Source organism: Vidua chalybeata, chromosome 1, assembly GCF_026979565.1.
Source record: "Vidua chalybeata isolate OUT-0048 chromosome 1, bVidCha1 merged haplotype, whole genome shotgun sequence".
Taxonomy (NCBI): Eukaryota; Metazoa; Chordata; class Aves; order Passeriformes; family Viduidae; genus Vidua; species Vidua chalybeata.
Window position 1 is genome coordinate 80,643,374 of NC_071530.1, and position 18,170 is coordinate 80,661,543.

The 18,170-nt window shown below is 35.7% G+C and overlaps 1 protein-coding gene across 4 annotated transcripts in view; it reads left to right on the forward strand.

Moving 5' to 3' along the window:
- Positions 1-18,170, forward strand: part of CTNND2 (catenin delta 2) — a 631,469-nt gene that overhangs the window by 162,139 nt on the left and 451,160 nt on the right. The gene's annotated exons all lie outside the window — the stretch shown is intronic.

An 18,170-nucleotide genomic window follows, 5' to 3' on the forward strand; every position in this document is an offset into this window, starting at 1 on the left:
TTCAAGTGTTGTGTGGAAGTGATAATGAGAAGCCTACTAATATGCAGGATATTATTGTTTTGGATATCATAAAAAGAGGTTTGAGATTTGCTGGATTTGTCCCCCCTGCCTATTTCTCCTTCCTTCATTATTTTTGTTCCACATTCTGTTTCAGGCATCCAGAGTCAGTGGTGCAAATTGTGGTTCTAGAGACTGTTGTCACTGTACTCCAGCTGCCTGTACACACATTAGGAGTGGCATTCTGTCATATCACAGTCTCCAGGAGCCTTAAAGAATCTTGATACTAGCTTTATACAAGTGCTCAGTGTTCCTTTGCTACTATCATCTGGTCTCACCTATGCAGAATTTCAGTGCTTATCATTTCTATTAATGAAAATTTCAACTCAAAAAGTTTTATTTATGTTTATGAGGAACAATACCTGATACTTGTAAGATAAGAATAAAAAGCTGTAACTCTTGGGGGGTCTTTTTAAATTTTAAGCTTTTACATTACTTGGCAGTACATACATATTACCTGCCAACATTATACATGCAGATGTGCTCTTTCTAGTTGTGATTTGGTTTATGCACATTGCTAATAAGATTGCAGAAATGAGCTTATACTTGGAATATTTTATATCAGTTATAGTAATTGGTGCACTCCATATATCTTGTGTATTTAAATCTTTTCTATAATGTTAGGTCATGCTTCCATTCTCTGGACACTTGCTCCAGTGCCTTTTTATTTTCCTATATAGGAAACACTGTCAGTGGCATAAATCTCTGTAAATTTTCCAGATGATATTCAGGCTGAAAGGACTGAATTTACGCCAGCCTCCTACTGAAATAGATCTTTGTCCTTCACGTCCCAGAAACTTGCTACAAGAGAACTTGCTCCATGATTTTCCCTTGGTTTGAAGTGGAGCTGACTGGCCTTCTTATGTTTTCAGTCAGCTCTGCAGCAGCCTTGGATGATGCAGTGCAGCAGGTTCTACAGACTTGATGAGCTCTCACAAGTAATCCCTTACCTGATGGCAATTCCTTCCCTCCTTGCACCCTACGTCTTAGTGCAGAGGTCCTGAAGCCTTAGCAGTATCCACGGGCACAGTCCCACAGTTTCTGTGTTTATACGTTCTGTGTATTAGTAGAGGATCTAGGTAGCTGGTTGCTAGCTCAGAGCTCTGCAAGTCACTGCCCAAGGGAAGGAGATGGGAGTGCAAAGTGAACTAAGGAACTGTGGGAGCAGCATTCCCTGTTTAGGAGCAAGGGGGAGAGGCCTGACTTGTCAGCAGAGGTGCTGCATGTAGGTGCTGCAAGACAGAAGGGAAGGGGGACTTGAAAAAGGTGTGAATGTGGTGTCCATGGCTTGGGAGAGATGGCTTGGTGAGAGTTAAACCAAGGGCAGAACTAGTTAATTGTGCCGGTGGAAAAGAACTCTCTCAATAAGGAAAACTTTTTGTCTCTCTTTGCCCAGAGAGAGAAGAGCTTCCATCTTTCCACACTATATTCAACCCTCAGCAGATGTCACCTCTCTCTGCTATGAGTGGATATGGGTCTTCTACCTTTGGATGGATAATCACCATGCAAAAGGTCATGCTTCTGGTCTGAGGAACCTCAGACCCCACACAGAAACTTTTTCTATTCTTCAAAGTCTGTTCTGCATAAGGAGCAGTTACTGACCAAGTGCCCTGGTGTACCTACCACTAGGTTAAAAGGAGCAATTCATTGAGTGTCCATGTACTTCCCAGCTCATGACGATCCATTGGCACATCTGGTTCTGTGCTTCCTGTGTCACCCACATTGTCCCCATAACCCCAAGGATAAACATGTAAGGAATAATACTTCAGTGATGGATGGTGTGGTCTTTTCAGGTTCTCCCTCGTGGAAAGCCTGGAAGTTCGGGTTCAAACAACCTGCAGAGCTCAGCTCATCTCTTATAAGCTGGAGGGTTCAGTGATGTAATCCTGTCTAACCCTCTTTTTAGTAGATTAATGTCTTACTTAAAGTTGTTTTGCTTGTATTATGATTGTTATTCCTTATTTTCAAGAAATAAACCTTTTTTGGTTTAATGGAATATTCCTCTCACACTGGACTGCAGCCATAAGTTACAAACCCGCTGATGCTGACATCCAGATGAACCACTGCCCAAGACACTTGTAGTCCTCTTTAGAGGTTAAGATACATAAGGTAATATCATATTCATGAAGCCATTTCTCTTTTTCCAAGAGTGGTAAGAAGTGGCCATTGATTTATAAGACAGAAGGTAGTTAGATGTAGAAAACAATAATAGGTAATAGTAGCAAAAATTAGTTTAACCAGACATGATTGCAGTAGAAGAAAGTGCAGGTAAAGAAAATAAATGTTTCAGAGCAGAAAATGTGTGTGACTGAAGAAGGAACAGCAGAATTGAAGAACAGTTCGAGAACTTTCAATCACTTGGTATAGTGGAAGAGCCTCCTCATGTTTGCTGGGCTTTACAAACTTTTAGTGGTGCTGAAAGTTGCATGTGGCAGTATCAGCTCTGTAGGAGTTTGGACCTAACTATCCCCATCAGAGTTGTAGAGTAGTTTGGTGCAGTGCTTCTAGTTGATTTTTCTGAAATCTAATTTGTTCTCAAAACTGCTCTGAGAACTGAGCAAGCACACAGGAAACGCAGTGAAGCGAACTAGAGAATTTGGTTTGAGAGTGCACTGTTTATCTAAATGGGATTGCTAATGTACTCACAGCCTCCCTGAAAAAAGGGGAAAAATAGCAAAAAAAGCATATTCTGCTTGTATGCTTGTATTCTACCAAAAGAATGGAGAGATTACCATTGCCTGTAAAAAAATGAAAAAATCCAAACATCCAACAAGCACAAAATATCTCTGTTTAATTAAGTTTTCCAGATATCATTTTTTCTGAAATACTTGTTCAAGCATTGGGCTTCCAACTTTCTTTTACTTTCTTTACACTTGCATTCAGTGTATTGTTTCCAGCAATCTAAGCTGTTTAATGGATGTACACAGCTTCCAATTGAATCACAGGCTGAGATCATAATATGCTTGACTAAAAACCTACATTTACATAAATTTTTTGTCTTTTTTTTCTTAACAGTTTACGGTACAAACATGAAGTATTTCTTTCCAAGCTTAAAAGGTTACTTCATTTATATGTGACATCTTTGTTCTGACACTTGAATTTCTAAATTTTTTTTAATAAAACAGTGTCAGCTGTGTGTAAACTAGTAATCAAGAGACAAAAAGTGTTTTAAAATGAGATAGCAGTTCAAACCTGTTGAGGCATAGTCAATTCTCCTTGTCTTCTTAACTCCCTATTCTAAGGTAACTTGTTTTGTAATACAACGGAATGAATTCTACTCAAAACAAAGAAAAAAAAGATGGAATTAAATCAACTTTCTGGCCTTCTTAACCTTGCTCTCCCCCACTCAATGTAATTTGTTCTTTGTATAGACTTATTGTTTGCAAATCACTTCTCTGATAAGTGTTAAATAAATGCTTAATATTAATATTACAAGTATATTTCTTTGCAACTCATTCATGTAATTGACCTCTATTTTACTACAGCTTATAATGATAATCAATTAAATCCTTTTTCAGCCTTCATTGATATTCTTTTATCCCACATTGTGTTTTCTAACGTTTTTCATCTCAAATCCCTTTAGAAGATAGGAATAAACGTAAAATTGCTTAAACTTACTTTAGCTTCCCCCTCCTCTTCTCGAGCTACCCACAGATTTGGAAGATTTTTACAGTACTTCAGCTATAGAAAATCAAAATAAGCATACTTATTAAGGTATATGGATTAAATAACGATGATCAACTGAAGTGAAATGCAACAATGGCAATAGTTTATCAGTATATTTGAGAGGAGTGCAAAAACCACCTCAGGTGTTTTGTTCTTTTCAGTGGTAAAAGGGAAGTGAAACAGTCCTAATCCTTTTTATTTGTCATATGGAGAATAACTGGTCAGTTCTATATTTTGAATGCAACACTGTACAGCAAAAATAAATTTCTAAGAAATATTTCCATCTCTTTTCTTACAGTTTATTTTTTGTTTTTCTTGTTGCAGTAGTCCTTAAATTGTTGACTTAATAATATCCATCATGGTGTCCTTAGCAAGACTCTTTGCTTGTTTATTACTACTTTTTTTTAAATAAAAATTTTAACTCAGTTTCATGAGGTTCTTTTTCACAGTTATAGAGGTGATTTGCTATTGACTGTGACTCGTATTAAAATCTCTTCTCTGTGATACATCTTCCCTATTTATGCTTTAGACAAACCTGTTTCCAAGATGTGTTCTACATTTGGTGTTTCTAACTTGGCATATTCCTTGTCAAGGTAATTCACTAGGAGCTGGGTTTGTTTTAATGGTAGATTCCCCAGAATGGGGAAGCATTCTGTGTGTACTAGAATGGAAATTCCCAATTCTGCCATTCTGATTCTTATTCTTGTGAATAATTTGTAACCTGCTTACATGAAAACCTGCTGGTCAATGGGGTGGGATACATCAGAATTTTTCAGTTGTGATTTTCTGAAAAAACCCATCCTGCCGCTGCAAATTGTGACTGGCAAAGGGAAGAGAGACTATTCTTTGAGTTCTTAGATCATAAGTGTGGAGAGGTTACTTTTTAAGCTTAAGTTAATAATTGAAAGATATTTTTTGCATCTGACCTGTTAAATAAAGGTTAATGAAATGACCTGTATAAAATATCAGATTATTATTTATTGCTTTGAAATAGATTAAAATCTAAATTAATTGGATTTATAGGTGCTGTTTCTAAATAGCTGATTTTATAATGGTTTTCACCATTATAAGGCATATTACTAGAAGGAAATATTTAAGAAAGAAGAAGACATAATAATTGGAAAGCAATTAATTTTCAAGATAGCCAGAACATAATGCCAGTTAGAAATAAACTGGGATAGAAAAGAGCAGCATGAAGAAAAATGCAATCTAAGTCAGCTTAAAAATATGTGTATATTCGTATGTGCATACACACAAATAGATTAAAAGTTCAAGCCATTGGATGTAAACACAATCTAATGGTATCTGTAACATTTATAAAATAGCTGATGAGAACTATAAAAAGAAGTGTAATAAGGAAAGTTGAGGCAACAAAAGAGTGGTTTTTGAAGTATACTGCACAGCATACTAACAGTCAAAAAGTTACTTTAATTAATGAAGGGTTTATTGTTGTTATTAGTATTATTACTACAGTGTTCAAAGAGGAAACAGAATCATTGCTGTTTAATTAAGAACTGAAGAAACAAGGTGATTATACTTTTTGTTAATTAAATTCAAATTGCATTAATAAACATGACAGAAATAGTAGAATAGACTTTCCTAATACACTTGATTTAATATTACCTCTGTCCTAAGAAATTAAAATAGCATGCATTAAATAATTATAAAACCCAGGGTTTTGATGAATTTCAGATATATCAGGAAAAAGCCTTCAAATGCAGATATGTGTAGTCAACAGCAAAAAACTTTCTCTTTTTATTGTTAGTCTTTTTTTGTACTGTCCCAGATGACAAAATAAGATTGTTGCTTACCTGCTAGATATTGCATGAATATCTAGCAGGATGAATGCTACGATTAGAAAAGGCTTATTGTCGGTAAAAGAGGAAGTCATGGCTAGCAAATTTACAGACAGATTAATCAGTATTATCTCAGAAGGGTCAAAGATGTCATGCAAGATAGATAGATAGATGGATATCATTATGGAGATATGTCTTTGTATCTTCTATGCACAAAGATTTCAGACCATACTTAAAGTAGTCAGCTTTGTTGGACAAATGACTGGAAGCCAGGATGGGACAGTTCCAAGTGTGACTTTAAAGCCAAGCGTATTATTTATTTGGAGCGGAGTGATTATTTTAAGAGTGTCTTTGTTTTTAATTGAAGTCCTACAGGAGTTTACTAACTAGTTCTTATTTGTCAATAGTTCAAGAAAGATGCTGATAAACTTAAGAGTATTTACAGAATGAGAATGATCAAATATGAAGAAAACTTCCTCTTTCTTTTGTGGAAGATTCACAGAACTTGATCTGATTCGTTTATCAAGGGGATGATAAAAGGTACCTGCCTAGAAGAAAAGATATCTGATAACAGGGTTAATCTGTAGTCCACCAGAAGTAAATCATCCAAACTTTGGAAATTGAAGCCATGAAAATTCAGGCTCAGCTAATAAATTGTTAATAATAAAATTAAATAAGATTTGATAAACTGTTATAAGAATGATCACATATATGCCATCAAGATTATTCTATTGTGTGTGAATGCTTAATTCAGAGAAACCTTATGAATGCTTAGTTCAGAAAAACCTTCTAAGTTCTTTTTGTCTTGAAAGCCAAAGGGGATATAGTTACTTAATACAAAATATTTTCACCAGCCCTTGGGAAGTAATATATTAATGACTCAAATTTCACTGTTGAAAACAATTTTTATTACTCAGTAATCCTTCATAATACAAAAGGATTAGGTTCACTGATTTATAGCAGTTCAATTTGTACTTGATATAATCAGTGTTACACCAAGCCAGTGCAAAGATCCACCCACCAGAGTGTCCTGTCTTGAGTCATAAGAATGTGTGTAGAAAAAAGAATACAAGAGAGTTCATATATACTGATGCAGAGATCTGTGGCTAATGAGCCACATATTGACTCTAACAGTGTCAATAGTGTCAGTAGTGTCAATTTGGGGGAAATGGGAAAAGAAGAGGAGAGGAATGAGAAAGGATAAACTCCCCCAGTAGGCAGGAGGAGAAGTGCTGGGGGGACCCCACGCTGTTAAGCTCTCTGCATGCATATATTGATTGCCCAAATGTAAACCAAGAGCCACAATGAAAAGAGGGGAGGGAAGGAGTGAGCAGTGATAGTTCCTTCCCTTGACAACCACCACAAGAACATGTTGGGGTCTGCACAGGTAAAAGGCCTTAGGAATAACACCACAAGGGCGACTGCATAAGAATAGTGGAGAAAATGGTGCCGCTGAGGCTCTGGAAAGCACTCCCCTCACAGCTTGAGCAAGGGGATCAAGACACACAGTTGAAGGGCTCTTTAGGCCATTCAAAAAGCAAGACAACAAAAGCACAAGATACATCTTGATCTGTGTCATGAACACAAGTGTTTTATGTGTCTCTAGTCGTATATAAGATGTTTTTCCCTTTCTGAAACTCAATTATGACGTTTTATGGTCACTTGATGCACTGGCTGCTATTCATCATTGAGTAATATTACATTAGCTGCATTAGAATTCAGTCATTAAATTTTACACTGTCTTGGTTTGAACATGATAAGCTCCATGATTTTTTCTTCAATACTTTTTTCCAATTTGGATATTGCTATTTGTTTCCATTCCACTTGTCATTCTCCTTTACTCCTTCTTAAACAGTTTTCCTTAAAAATGGAGTGAATAGTTCATTTACTTCTTGAGTCATATATTGACAGCCTTTAATTTTGTTCCCCAACTTCACTAAGACCTTCCTTGTTCATTTCTGTAGTTAGCAGAAATGTAGTTAGCAGTAGTATCCATATTCAGCCATTTAAAAGTGACATATATCTTAGTGATTACTGACTGAAGGAAGTAAATTTTTTTGAAGGATAGGAAAAAAATAGAAAAAGACTTTTAAAACTTAGTGACTTAATTTCATTTTGATTTGAATCAAAGAACCATGAACAAGAACAAAAAGCATCTTTATATACTACAATCAATATTTATGCAAGAAGGTGTTTGAAAGATGTGGAATGCCTAAGAGGGAACATTAAAGGGGCAGTTTAAATAATTCTTTAGAACTTCAAATAAACATGAGTTTGTTTTTAGATTTTATAAGCTGAATTGTTAATCTTGGCTGAGATAGAAGTGAACATTTTATCTTTTTATTCCACAGCAAATGGTAGACAAGTGATAAGCCTGGTGTGTAGGGTTTTTTAATTTGTTGCAGGGTGTTTTTTGTGTGTGTGGATGTGTGGATGCTCACTGAGTATAGGGATTTTTTTGCTTTTTACATGCATGATTCAGAAACTGCTGCAGGTATTCACAGAAATCCAAACAAGCCCGTACAAGAAAAATAAAAGAATAACCACTGTTGGGTTTTGAGCCAGCGAGTACATTAGGAATTTTACATTTGAATAAGATAAATTATGAGAGAAACAATAAATCTTATTAAAAATGACATTTCAACTCTTATTTTTACACAGAATGATCTGATTGCCAGAGTGTTTCTCTCCATACAAAAAGATTGTAAATCTTCAGAAAGGTGGAAAATCCTGTTTAAAAATATTTGCTATCTTTTGCAATCTTACTTCTCATATGATTACCAAACAATAAATTTTAATAAACTCTGCACAATATGTTTTTTTCAGGGTTAGGGGATTTTTGGTTGTATTTTTTGTGGGTTTTTTTTTGTTTTGGCTTTTGTTTTCTGTTTAGTGGTTTGTTGGTTTTTTTCTAATTTGGGAGTTTAGATATCTCAAATTCCTCAATAAAAGGACAGGAAAGGACAAGGAAAGGAATTTAATCTACATTTATAGTAGGGAGCTTGCTTTTTAACACTTTTGACTTCTGTGGAACTGAGGACTGATGCTTGCCATTGAAATCAGAGTATGATTGTTCCTTTAATCAGGCTGACCACAGTGGAGGTCCAATTTCGGATTTTGCCATAGAACATAAATTCAGTTAGTTCAGCTGTTTATTTGCAGCGTACCAACCCAGAAATACAAAGAAAAAAGACGTGATTGAAGAAAACACTATGCTGGTGGTACAAACTTGTGTCATCATATTAAATAGGTAAAGAAGGTGTAGGAGGCTGGGAAGTGTGGGGGAGTAGGACGGTGTCACCAGTTATAAATGTATGAGCTTGTGCTTGACAAAGGCAAGAAATGAAGGAATGAATTACTTTTATAGTTTTTTTGCCAAACGGAGGGGTAGAGAATAATACCAAAAGGTGTGTTTTACCTGCAGGTAAAACACTTCATTATATTCAGGTTAGTTACCCAGACTTATTTGTTTTAGGTAAAGTTGATTGGAAAATAGTATAATACTTCCATTCTTCAGTATTAGATACTATTATGAGGTTCTTATAGTTCTTTTTTTTTTTTTTTTCATGTTACGAAACATAAGTATAATCATCAACAAATGTAACTACTGGTATTGTAAAATCTAGCTTTAATCCATATCTTTGGACTGTGTAATGACTTACTTATTTAAACCATTTTACAACCAGTCCATTTTACATTGGTAGTAAAAAAATTCATTCAAGTAGGTAATTATAAGGGTAATAGAAAAATCTGGCAGGAAGCAAAAGCAGAAAAAAGAACAATGGTTTCAAACACTGAACAGTTGGCACAAAAAAGGGTTATTGGTGACAGCTAAATGCAGAATAGGGACAAAGACAAGCAACTCTTGTTCACTGTGTTCCCACAAATGATCTCACAAGCACAACAGCTTAGCAGGAGCTTCTCAGTACACACAGCAGGGTCTAGCTGGTACCAAGAATATGCTGCCCAAGGGTTGTGTGAGGGCATTGTCAGCCTCCTCCACTTCCCTGAGAGATGTCCTGAGTGAACCCCAAGGTGGGACACTGAGTTAAAGCTTAGGCAGTGTTGGATCCTGGATAGCATCCTCTTCCAACAGAATGAAAGAGCTGGAAAGAGTGTTTCCTTGGTTTTAAATACATAAAAAGGAAGTAGGAAGTTAAGAGACAAGAGCGTGCAAAAGGAACAGTGCAATGAAAAGAAAGTGAGAGGATTGAGAGAGAGAGAGATGGGAGAGAATAACATGAGGGGCGAATAAACAAGCTTTGCCATTTGGTCTGGAACTCAACTCTAGTTATGCCAATGAATGTCCTTTCCTGACTCTGTGCTAATCAAAGCTGGCAGAATTCTCTGGCAGTCAGATCTTGGGGAGCACAAAAGGCCAGAAGCACTTCCTCATATGTAGGGAAATCCCTCTCAGAAAATGGGCACCAGACATCTTGACAGTGTAACCTAAGCTGCAAATGCAATTTCAGTCAAATGCAGAAAGCTGAACAATCAATACAGTCAAAAGCTACACTGGACATGGAAAATTACTGGCTAAGAGTCAAGTATAATAAATGCATTCATCTGGGAGAGCACCTAGAATTTACTATGCCAAAAATGGGTTCTGCAAGCAGTAGTAGGAAAATACTTGACTTCTGTAAAATGGACTCTGAGGGAAAGGGGAAAATAGAATGATTTGAGGAAAACTCCATAACATTTGAAAGGTCTGTACTGGAAAGCAAAGAGATATGTAAGTAAGGAGTAACCTATACCCAAAAGTCATACTGAAAACCTAAAATATGTGAGAAAGGAACATAAGCAATTGTTGCTTATTATAATTAAGACCACACTGAGAATATTAAAATGCAAAGTAAAGAAAGTGACTGAACACTATTATTTAGTAGTAATATTGTAGAATTAGCACAAAGAATGAAATAGAGAGAACCAGTAAACTGGTGACAGCAACCAGGAAAAGAAGAATTTCTAATTGGAAGAAGCAAAGAAAAACAGAATCACCACAGAATCAGGCCTAATCATCTAATCACCACAGAAAAAAGGCCTAAATGTATGGTATTATGGCTGAAAATATGATGTGAGATGCTTTGTTCCTTATAGAAGATAAATATGGATGTATTGCAAGTGAGAAGGGTTTTGAGAGGCAAGAAGCTAAAATTATGTAAGAAAAAGTCACACAATGAAAGCGAAAACTAGAACTATAGGTGTTTATAATAGCAACCACATCTGCTGCTGTGGTTTGGCTTTCCACAGGAACACGCTCTCTTCTCTGTAAGATTAGAGGTCTTGCTTCTGTTCAATGCTTATCCTGCTTATCCTACTTTCTCTGCTTGTCTGCAGTTTCGTGCTAATGTACTTCTCTATCAGGTGGGAGGTATATCAAGGAAGTTTTCTGCCCTGAAATTATTGCTAGAAATAGCTAAAAATAGTCATCAGTCCAATATAATTGTAGTGAAATGCAGCTCAGGAGAAGAGTTTCAAAAATCTCGGGTACTTTAAGATGGTCTGAGTGTAGATCTTTTCCATTTTAACACTAACTCAAATAGCCTTGGCTGCTTAAAAAGTGCATGTAGAGAAATTCTGTCTCAGAGGGCTTGGATATTTATAAAAAACATAGGCTACCTTCCTTACTACCTGAAACTAGATGGTGCTGGCAAAACAGGCAAGAAACAGGTAGAGAAAGTCTGTGCACAGACCTGAGATGCAGTACAGTGAGGATACAGCCTTTATTAAATATATGCATTATCTGCAAAGTACCTAACGTTTAAAAAAAAACTGAGCTCAACTCTCACTTGCTGGTATGAAGATTCATTAAATATTCGATACAATGCTTGAGATTTCTTAGATGACACAATAGTTGTCTGAAGGGAGAGTAAAATGAAAAAACAATATCCCAAAGCCCCTATTTTGAGAAAGATGTGGCACACCTAGTAAACAGTTTGATAAAGGATATCCAGCATGAATTCAGGCAGAAGAGGTCATGCTGAGCTAATCTGTTTGAGTTCTTTGAAGATACTAGTGGTAAGAAAGATAAGGAAAATTTAGAGGATCCTTACATTTCAAAAAGAATTTGACAGGCTTTCACATCAGAGATAAATGCCTATGGAAAAAAAAAAAAAACTCTGGAGGAGGAAATAAATGCAGTTGCTGGTAAAAAATTATTTGAAAGTCAGGAAATGCTTTGTGAATTTCAGAGAAATTGAATGACATTCTCCTGGTCATTCTATTTTATGAAACTTAGACAATAGGACCAAATATGATATTGTTAATTTTTAAAATGGTTGCAGAAAGAGAGCAGAAATGACTTAGGATTATTAAATCAGTTGCTCAAAACTAGAGTCATTGGGATTAAGAATTGTCAGAAAACTATTTATGGTCACACACAAAATCTCCTATTACATGATGACAACACAATTGTCCACAGCATTTGCCTTCTTTACTGTATAAAGGGTTTAGTATTCACTTGGCTATTTAGTGATTCGTTTTACCTTCTTTCAGCCTCAGGTCCTATTAATTATTACCACTTGCCTTGTGATTTATGATAGATTTTTTTAATTCCTCATTGGCTTTTCCTTGACAGTTTCTAGTAGCACAGACCTTACTACAGTGGAAGAATATAGATTCAGTGATGGGGAAATGAGGCACTGAGCAATTACAGACAAAGGTGTCTCCTTATTTTGCATTGTCATTCTGAGGTTCCTGCAACATGACCTTATATTGTACTTAATTTATACAGCATTCTATTTCTAAGGATAATGTGATACAGTTTTTGAAGTGCATAATATTAAAATTCTAAAGTTAGAGCCATAAAATCACTGCTGATAGCAAGCTTTTTTGCATGTTGAGGAGAGAGGAAATGGTAACGTTGGGTTTTATAAAGTCAATGACACATTTTCTGATTACTGTTTCTCCTGTTATTCCTGCACATTTTGCATAAGTGGTCCCATGGTAATGTGATGTAATCACTTTCAGTTTCTATAATAAGGGTGTGCTACTGTTTCTTATTTCCAAAGAAAAACTTAATGGAAATGACACCATAATCTTCCTCTCTGAAGTTTAGGCCTGTCAGGAAGAGCACAGTATTTTTTAGTATTATTATGTTGGTTAAAATCTTTCTGCTTAACTTGATTGAAATCTTGTATCTTTCTTGTGATTGTCCCTTCCAATAAGTCTGTAGATTTTGTCTGATAGGAGTGCAACATCTGGAAGAAAAAGAATCTCATGTCTTTAAAGGGAATCTGGTAAACCTAAACTGTGATTTTAATTGAAGCCCCTTGGAACTTGTAGAATAAAAGTGTTGTATCACACTGCTGTTGTTATGTCAGCACAGGATGAGCAGGAAATACAAACATGTAAACTAAAGTGGGGTTTTTAGTTCTTTAGAAGCTTCATTTCATGTGATTGTAGCTTGTGGTTAACATTGGATTTGGCAATATAAATAAAAAGATGACTTCTCCTTCAAGCTTCAGAGATTAAGTCATGAATACTTATTCCTTGTCTGTCACTTAATTTATGTATTTTGTTGTAAAAACTTTATTTGTCCAATTTAAATTGTGCTTTGTCTCTGTATTGAGTGAGTTCTGTCACGAGAGAGATTGTTTCCTGCCAAATAACATTTTACTGCAATATATAACAGGCTAAACAAGGCATGACTTTTTTTCATTTATGTGTCATATATATCACCTGACTTACTTAATGCAGGAACTGAATTAATAAATAAACAAAGGAATCAAAAGCCATAAAGCATTATTTTCTGGAAAAAAAATCTGTAGGAAACATACAACTAATCAGATATATGTTGGAATTATGACTGCTTATATTTACTGTATTCCCTTGCTTTGAGGCACATTTGCTATGGATTTTTCCCTGGGGCAACCAAACAGTCCTAAAATTACAAATTGGCAACAGTGAACAGACAGAAAAGGATGTGTATTTCTGAAATAGACACAAATCAGAGGTGTCAATTGTAGGTATTTGAAAAAAAGAAAAACAGATGTAGGGCCATACTGTGAGGAAGCAATAGCAACTTGAAAGCTTGGGATATGCTGTAGTTACTGAATCTACAAAATGCATTGTTTTTACTTTTTTATATGAATCTCAAAACCTTAAGGTGACAGTCATGCTTGGGTTCTTGAACCTGAATCATCAAGAGATCATCTTGGGGGCTTGGACAGTTTGACTGTTTATGTTTCTTTAATGTTGAGTTCTGTGCTATCACGTAAGTAATGCTAGTATTTTGGAATGATAAAACTCCATGAATGAAAATTGTCAGTCAGATCATAATTTTGATGATCAGGCTTGACTGAAGCTTTTTTCAATCAAAAGATGGTGCTGTTAAATAAGCATTTGTATTGCAATGATCCAGCTTGAGTCATCACAAGTCTATTTCAGGAATTAGCTGAGTAACAAGTTTTAGGTATGAATTTTGGGATTTGGTTTGGCTTTGTTGGTTTTGTTTATCACAAAATGGACAAGGAAGTAAAAGGGAGTGAAGGGTGCAGGGAGGAAAGAAGGAAAAGAGGGAAGGAGGGAATGGAACAAAGAAAAAGAAAGAGAAAAGAAGTGGGGGTAGAGACAGAGAGAAAGGAATTGGAATAATCAGAAGCCTCAGGTCAGTCACTGGTCTTCAGTTTCAATTTTGGAGTGCTTTCATTCAGATGTATTTCATTTACTCTTTTGCACTTTTTTCACACCTTTAAAAATTATTTTGCCTTACTGAAAAAGATATATATATATAAAACCAATAATTTCCTTTCATTGTCATTTTTCCTCTGTAAAAACAAGAGGATATTTTTGCAGATTTCAGACTGCACCTCTGTGCACTGACTCATGTGAAATGACTGTTATATCCTCTATTCATTCTGGTTTGTACTTCACAATTTATTCAGGTTGTTAAAGTTCTGGAATTCATTGCTAGGCTTCTGGGTCTTCATATTATCACAGGACAAAAGGAATGACCTCTATGGGTGAATTCATTTTATTGTTGTTTTCTACAAGGGTTGATGATGGCAGCCGATGGGGATGAGACATTAAAGCTTAAACAGTAAAGTTCTCTTCAAGGATGAAGCAGTAAAAAGTGAGGGTATTTTTCCTTTCTTTATAAATAAGAAAAATGGTTATACCTGATGAGTTTTAGCAATGAAATTAGTGAGCTGGAAAACCTCAGTCAGGTGAGAGGGCCTTTTCTCCAGTCAGTTTTTGGAGACGGCTTGATGGAATATGTCTATTTGAATAGAAACTCAGTGTAGAAGGAAGATTTTATTGAGTATGTAATCTTTGCGTTATAAAAGAAACTCTTGAAATTTAGAAGACCATTTGCCTTTAGGGAGTCTTTGGAAAATAAAAGGATTTTTATTTTTTAATAAAGTCTTTAGGAATATTAGAAAGGAAGATGACTTTTTCCATCAGTACCAATTGTGATTGTAGAAAATTATTAGCTCTTGCCTGAGGCAAGAAACCAAATTATTTTGCTGTATTTCAGAAATCGTAATTACAGTATTTATTTCCAAATATGTTTTTTAGGAAAGAGTTTGATTGAACTTTATTACTATCAATGACAAGGGAGAACCAAAACTAAGATTGGTATGAATAGGTGTAGCTGATACTGACCCCTTGCTTAAAAAGCCTGAAGAAATAAAAAGGCTGGATGAGTAGACAACACAGCTGGCTTCAGCATCATTCCAGAGTACACACAGGAATGGGACAGACCAGGTCTAAAAGACAGTTAAAACCTACCACAACAGTAATTAATTGGACAAATGTGCTTTTTTTTTTTTCATTAATTGCACATAAAACATTTTGAGGCCAAAATTTCTATCCTTCTTTAGCTAATAAATGTGTTGTCAAAAACCTTAATCTGTGAAGGACCTACAGTCATATATAGCTTGGAGACAGAAATGAAATTTTAGAATCATAATTTAATTTCAGTTGGAAGAGACCTCTAAAGATCATACAGTCCAACCCCCTTGCCATGGATAGGGACATGTTTCAATGAACCAGGTCGCTCAAAGCACCATCCAGCCTGGCCTTGAATTTCCAGGGACAGGATATCTGCAGCCACTCTGGACAACCTGTTCCACATAACATATTTTATGTTCTCATCATTTAAAAAAAAAAAAAAAAAAAAAAAAAAAAAAAAAAAAAAAAGTTTCTTTTATCTGATCTAAATTTGCCGTCTTTCAATTTAAAACTTGTGCACCTTATCCTGTCACTACAGGCCTAGGTAAAAAGATTCTATCTTGCTTATAAGCCTCTTGTATATAGTGAAGGGAAGTGGATCTCTGGACCACTTCCAGTGGGAGGCAGTAGGATGACAATGGCTCAGAAAAATGGAGCCGTCTTGGATATGAGTAGTTGCTAAAGTTAGCAGACATTGATGCACAACTCAAATGTGCAAGAGGTCATTCAGAAGTAACAAGCAGAACCAGTGTGACAAGCTTGCAAGTCCTTGGTGGTCAACTGAATAGAAGTTGCAAATGTGTATTGCTTGAGCTGAGCTAAAGACTCTGGCTTGTAATCACGCACCAGTGCTCTAGCAGAGGCTCCAGCAGAAGCCCTGGTCAGCCCTATTTAGTTCTATGTCATTGCAACCCATTATTATCTGAGCATTGAGGATGTTCAATAAAATTATATCCATGCAACCTTCTTTTCAAGACTTCTTCTCTTTGTTGCAAATGTGTTGTGCAAGAACATTGCCAGTATTTAAATAAGGAAAGTTTTCTGTTTAGTTCAGCCGTATTGTAGATACTTAAATAACTGATTACTTTTTACAAGGAAAAGCTTTGGCAGCTGCTGAATATCAAGATGGCTGAAACCAGTGATCCAGTGATTTTTTTTTTCAGTAGTCAGGAGGAAATAGGTTGTTGCAGTAATTTTCCGTGCACAGACTGGTTCTTGCAACCAAGGCCAGTATTTCAAAAATTTGTCCAAATTTGCCTAACTGCTTGCCTTGTCATAGGGCTTGTGTGATGGGAATCAGTTTAGTCTGTTTTATTTTAGAAATGTTGATCTATTTTTATCTGGTTTTTCAAATGGGAGTTTATTGGCAAAAAGTGAGAAATGTACCAGCAATCCAGGGAACTTGAGAGTTTTCCTGCTGAGCTTAATATAAGAGCAGTTCTCACTCCACAGGGGAACTCTATTTTCTGCTAGCTAATGTCCACATGGTGGGGTTTTTTTAATTTAGTAAAGAAGATGGTTTTGAAATCGGCTCCAGAGCCCATTAAGAATTGCAGGAAAGCTCGAACCAGATGTAAAACATTTACTGAAGTACTTTCTTGAATCTGAGCCTTACATGCTATCCCTGAAAATCTGGATTCTATGTTTACAGCTGCAGGTGTTACAAGTGGAGGTTTCAAGAATATCTAAAAATAAGTTAGCGTTATTATAAACAAGTCACACCTGTAACAGGAGCAAGGAGCAAAGACAGGGCTGCTTTGGACCATTCACTGCAATGCTGGGTAATCTTACATGAGGAGTCACAGCAAGGGTCTTAAAATTTAGCAGACTCAGACTGCAATGTAGCATTCCTGTGACAGGTCTCAGGTTAAAGAACAGCTTGACTACTTCAGTAAGATATCGGTTACATGTCAGTCACAAAGACATTTTTTTTCCTGGGCAGTAAGAAATAATTTCAAATATTATGTAACAGTTTTTTTTATTCCTGGGGAATTTGTTTAATTGGAGTATCTTGTGAAAATGAAACAGGAAATTTCCTCCTTAAATGCCTTTCTTGAACACCTTTACTGTTATATAATAGTGATTTTAAGTTTCGTACTGTTAGTTGGCCTTGAGCCATAGATTTCACTAGTCCTTACCTGAAACAGTATTCCCTCATGGTTATATTTTAATTTCTTTAAATTAAAAAAGGAAAAAAAAATAATTTCTATTTTTCATTTTCTGCTGCCATAAAAAGGTTTCAGCATAGGTTGTGAGGGCTCACCTACCTGGTAGGAAAAAGCTGTAAGATGTAAAGTCACTACATATCTTTCTGTAAATAGTCTTTCCCAAATCCCTTTCAGTTGGAATTATCTCAGCTGTTGCTTGTAATTATAAAATACATATTTTTCAAATACAAATCTAGTGATTTCTCCCTTACACAAGATCACATAAATTGCAGGAGCATGGCAGTAATTAACTTGGAGGGGGATAAAATTAGTGAATAGTGTTTTCAACAACATAATTTCTATTTGTTTTAAGAAGTAATTGTATCATAAAAGGTATTTCAAAAGCCTGTGGAACTAGTGCCATGTTTGTTGCTTTCTTGGTACATATGATGGACTTCTAAAGTGATGGAATTAAAAATGTCATGCTTGAAATGTCTTCCAGTGTGTTAAGAAGCAGTTTCTCACCTCGTGACAGGCCACTTTATCATCTAAAACTCATTTGGCTTCCCAGTAATGGCAACAGACAATATTCTTGGTGTGTTAATCACTGAGATGCCAAGTTCAGCTTTGAGGCTCAGCAATACAAACCAAAATCCAAAAATAACCAGCATTTATTTACCTTTATTTCCCTAGGAGTGGAGGCTCATGGAGAGTGGTTTCCTGTCTAGCAACTTGTTTTTACTCTAGTAATTATATACTGTACCTCTTGCCTTTTAATAGCAAGGATAACTGATAACTTTACTTGTGTAAGAAGTTGTCAAAGTGTTGC